Source organism: Haemaphysalis longicornis, unplaced genomic scaffold (assembly GCF_048455015.1).
Source record: "Haemaphysalis longicornis isolate Haplotype H1 unplaced genomic scaffold, Haemaphysalis longicornis Haplotype H1 scaffold_1, whole genome shotgun sequence".
NCBI lineage: Eukaryota > Metazoa > Arthropoda > Arachnida > Ixodida > Ixodidae > Haemaphysalis > Haemaphysalis longicornis.
The window spans coordinates 240,916,654-240,922,079 of NW_027526203.1; positions in this window are offsets into that span (position 1 = coordinate 240,916,654).

Here is a 5,426-nt window from a genome sequence, read left to right on the forward strand (position 1 = left end):
TGAAAATAAGTTATCCGCACGGTTTCCTGCAGTGATGCGTTAAATGGTGTAAAACGTATATGTTTGCGCGCAGGTATGCCATTTTGTCTTTTTTTACATACGGATTAGTATGAATGTATTTGTAATCTGTTTAGCGTTTTCTTTTCTTTTGCTGTATTGTGTTTTTCTTATGTATACAGGTAATCATGCCGTCCTTGTTACTGTATATATCTATTCCCACACATGCCTAAGGCCTGGCACTCAGGCTGGAAGTATGAAATAAATAGTAAATAAATAAAAATAAAGCACTTTCTTCAAGTTTCTGAGACTGAAATTATGGCGCAAGGGGGGTTGCCAAGAGCTGAACGAGCGCCGCTTTTTTAACGCTATTATATCGAAGCGGCGTCCGTTTTATCAAAAATCGTTTTCTCGAATGCCGGTTTATAGATTCACCAATGTTCGTTGGTTTTTTTCGTTTAAATTGTTATTTTATTCAATTTATGTACCATTCATCCCAATGCTATTTAAACGCTTTTTACCAGAGGGAATATATTAATTAGAGGTGTGTTCAAGTTTAATTAATTGTTTTTCATCCTTTTGAAAAATTCCCAGTATATTGCCGTAGTTTCGCAGTTTTTTTCCCGCAGCTTTTTGTTCAATATTTGTTGCCTTTAAGCTTTGCGAATTTTCTCATTCTTGTGTGCGCTCTAGAGAATGTGTTTGATATTTTGTTAATTGTAAATATTAAAATTGTGGCCGCGCTCCACTGCTTCCAAGGCGCTTCCATCAGAACAGCACCAGTTAAAAACTGATATGCGTTAAAAACGGTTATAAAAAGTATAAACGACGCCGTAAGAAGCATGCATATACGTGAAAAAGTCAATGGCGCTTAACCGAAATGGAAGCAATTATACATTTACAGCACACTGTTACAGTTAAAGTGTCGTGAATTATACGAACGCAATGGTAGTGCTGCACCTGAAATTAACCCCAATGTTGAGCATTGATGTTTGGGATTCCAAGTTACTACTATTTAGACGCCTATGAACGGCCCATTTTAGACGGGTCTAGGACATTTCGATGTACTGGAACATTTCAATGCGGGATGTTACGGTGCAAGCATTCCGGTGCACCGACATTTTCGTACGCCAACTTTTCTGCGAACGGATTTGTGTGCTTATTTGTGTGAAACTTTCGGCAACTTATTATTTGCGTAGGTATTAGGTTATGGATGACTGTCTGCGCACTGATTGCATCGTTTGTGTTTATACTTTGAAAGTTTTCGGTCAGAATTTGAGATTTTTTAGAGCTTTATTTAATAACTCCTTTAGGCAATACCAATTATTATGTATCTTATTTTTTTCTAGGGGCGCGGGCGAGGGTTCAGAAAGTCACAAAAAGAGCAGCTTCTTGCCGCCTTGTGTGGCGCCTTGCATCTGCGCAAAAAGAGATATTTAACGATGTTACGGCACATATAATGTTACACTGACGTCGAAAGGGACAAATTATGCAGCTCTTAAAGCTTTATGCTGTCGTTCATGAAACTTTGTGTAAATGAGCTGAAGAAACGGTTTTCATTAAGACTTGTAACAAATAAAACTGGCTCACTGAACGTAGGCACTTCCAAAAAAAGACGTCTATTGCTAAGCTTGCGCACCAAGCTTCTGAACTGTGCCTTTTCTGTGCACCCTTCGGTGCCACACACAATAATTGCAGCTCTCTTTCCTAGGTGTAAATTCCGAGGACACCTAAGCACTTTTTTATGATACAGTGATTGAGAAAGCATTAGTGTCCAGTTGCCGAACGTGCACTCTCAATCGTCCTTTTTTCTTTTCTGTCTGTCTATCTGTCCGTCTGTCACTCGATTCAGCCGCTGGGCCAAACATGAAACAATGCTGGAACAAGGAGTATATATAGGCAAAACCGTCCCAAGCTACTGAACCTGGCGGAGTGCATATATTTCTATGTGTCAATATTGTTCAGAAGAAAAACTTGGCCGCGTATCTGCTCGCTTCGCTGCAAATGTCGTCGAAAGGCGATAGTCTTCTGCAGCCCCTGCCGTCTCATACATTCTCCCCCCCCCCTCTCTCACTCCTCGCGCGTCTGACGCGATGGAGGTTAGCTAAATTAAATCCACTTTCCCGCGCTGCAGAGCTCGCACGCCATCTGTTGGAACCTTTGCTACTGTTCGGCTTAGGGTTGCGCTCGAGCTCGAGGCTCGGGCGCCAGCTTCTTTTCGTATTTTTTGGTCAAACCATTGTTTTAACGCCTCTTTTTTAAATTGCTATCGTGAAAACCAAGGCCATGTCTATGCTTATTTAAAAGAACGCGCGTAATCCCGGTTATGTGCTTACATTTTGCCTCAAATGTACCTGGGGTTTCCTTCGCGCCATATTATTGGGACATGTATGACAAATCTTGGCAGTTTTAGAAGTTTGGAACGGTTTTGCGTATATAAGCGTCTTGTTTAATAATATTTATAACTTTTGAACCGGTGGCTGAATCGGTGCCGTCCACCGGGCGGGCGCCCTAACATCTGCGCTTCATGCTCGCCAAATAAAGATATATCAATCAATCAATCGCGTTTAAGTAGCCCAAGAAAGACTATCGTCTTTAAAAAAGCATTAGGCATAATTGAGGCAAAACATTAGTGCATAACTGGCCGCAGCAGCGTTCTTTTATTCAAAAATAGACGTGCGATTGTTTTTAATAAAAATGCGGTAAAAGACGGTGTCAAAAACAGGCCAGATAGAAGTAAATATAATAAAAGAAAGATGTCTCCTCAAGAGTGAGAGAGAGAAACCTTTATTTGGGGCAAGGCTGGCCCTAGGCCTGTTGGGGGAATAGGATCAAAGGAATGGGTAAGGAAGGGGAGCAGACCGGCCGTTCTATACAGCTCGTGCTAGACCGCTTGTGACTGCGAATACAGCAATCTTGTGAAGGATGGGAGTGCCCACTGAGTGAGGGTCTATGGCTATCGCGGGATCGTTGGTGGGGGCAGAGAAATTTCTATAGCGAGTTAATTTGGGGCAAAACCAAATGAGGTGGTGCAGATCAGCTTTGGTTAGGGAGTGGCACTTGTTCACGAATACCTCAGCAGCTCTTGGAAGCGTAGGTAGAGAAGCCAGGAACCCAGGCGGGGTGATGTTTTTGAGGCGCTGTTCCAAGAACAATTGAAAGAAAAGGTCCCAACAGGTGGCGCGCGAACCAAGAAAACGAGGGAAAATTGAATCTAATTCATCAAACTTCAATTGCATTAATTATGGGGGAGGCAGGGGGAGAAGAACAGCGTGAGGGGGAGAGGGGAGGATGTTACGAGGCGGGGGCGGCCGAAGGCTATGGTATACATTTGCAGCGAAGCAACCAGATACGCAGCCAATTTCTTATCTTCTCCTCGTGTCTATGACTCGGCACATACCCGGGGAACGTATAGCATACCCCATTTCAGGTAGTATGACGGACAGGGCGTTTCACGTAAGAGCGCTAGTCCAAGAATATTGTTCACTGATCATGTCGCACACTAGCCGGTGGGTGGGGCGGGGAGTATTAAAATATTTTAGTGTACGTCTAAAAGAAAAGAAGAACCTACCCGCAATCAGTAGCACCTTTCTCTTCTTGAGCAAAGCTGCCTCAGGGGCTAGCGCGTGCAAGTCGATCCAGCACGTGCTCTTTTCAGAAGCGTTCTCGTCGGGCCGGCGTGCGTCTTTTTTAGCTTTGGAGGCACCGGAAAGCCCGTTGAGCGGACGCGTCCCACGCAATAGAAAACATTCATAACGTGTTTTTCTTTTACTTGCCGAAGACTTGCATATGCTCATCTGCTTGTTTTGGCACTGTCGCGTTAATTGCGTATTTCTTTGTTTTCCGTTACTCATAATGTTAGTATACTTGCACCTCAACCTTAACGCAAAGTAGGTAAGGGTTGAGGCATTTGATTTTTGGTTTTTTATGAACCCCGAAATAATAGATTATGATCTTGCTCTACCGCTTGTGCTTTGCAACAATAACGCAAAATGTTTTTGTGCTGCAAATTATTTGTCAATGCAGATATTAGCATAGGAAAAATTATTTTCCTGAATTCGGGTGTGAATGTTCGCGCGTAGAAATTAAAAGCGAGCAGAAAAAGAAAAGCTCGTTTCGTTTAATTGCATGCGTCTTCAAAAGACGCCCACATATCAGACACCTGATTAATTCTAATGTACGAATCAATGTACCAACACAATTTGTGCAAGTTGTTCAACAGCAAAAAAAAAAAAAAGTTCGGGATGTGCCAAGTGCGAACAAGTATCATGCAAGCGGAAGGAAATAAAAATGCCCTGTGACAAATTGAACAGATGACCCCTTAATGTCGAAAAGGTGACCCATGGGACCTGAAAGGCTTTCGGAACCGACGTCCCCCAACAACACGTTTCATTCCGTGAAATAGCCAGGACACCGGGCTGGTCGAGCGGCGCGGTGAGCAGACGATGCGTCCGTAGCAGACAAGACGACACTGGCAAAAGTTGACTCATTAGCGACGCTGCAGTTGACCCGAGCCTGCTCGATACGTACTAACGCACATTGTTTCACAAGTCGAAAGAAAATTTTACCGGGCTCTTTCCTTCGAGTGAGAAATGCAGCACGAGCGCCACGAAAAAAGCAGGCGTCCGAGCGGGGCGAGCCCTCCCCGTCCACACGGGTAGGGTGCCTCGATGCGCGCCCGCAGAGCGGGGGCGCATCGAGGCAGTCTACACACGGGGGAACCGCAGCCCATGCGGGGTCGTTTTGTGAGGGCTCCCCTCTTGTTTTTTTTTTTTTTCCTTCCTGGTTCGGCGAATTTCAAAGGCGAAAAGCTGGCCTGTTTGGGAAACCGTCGCGAGCGGCTAGACCCTGTGTGAAGGCCCTGCTTCTCGCACCGCGGGGGAGAGAACAAGAGAGAAGGAATTGTGTCTTCAGGTCGCGACGCCACGTGGTGTCAGTTTTTCGAAACTCGACGCCGTGTCCCGAAATCCTGGCCATGTAACGCATGGCCCCAATCTCGATGGTCAGCTTACAATTTTATAAAGTACTTCTAGTGCTATCGCTAAGAAAAGTAATGCTTGCCTTCCTGCACACCATTGTCCAGGCAGGACCATACCGTCGACTAATAATACGCACAGACTCTACGCAAGCCATCCATGACATACGCCGCGTAACACAAGCTACAGCGTTCGCAGATGCCATTCACCACTTAGCACGAAGCACTCTACTGCAGATCAGCATAGAATGGGTACCCCGTTCAGCTGTACCCGGCAGTAGGGAGGCAGACACGGCTAGTCGCCCGCATACCTTGATGCGACCACTGCCACTTTTCCCCGAAGATCCAAGTGGAAACCTGGCACAACAGAAGGAAATTCTCCGGCGCACCACGCGAGCCCTCATACCCCCGTGTGGTTCAAACCTCCCTGGTGACTTAACTCGCCGAGAGGAGG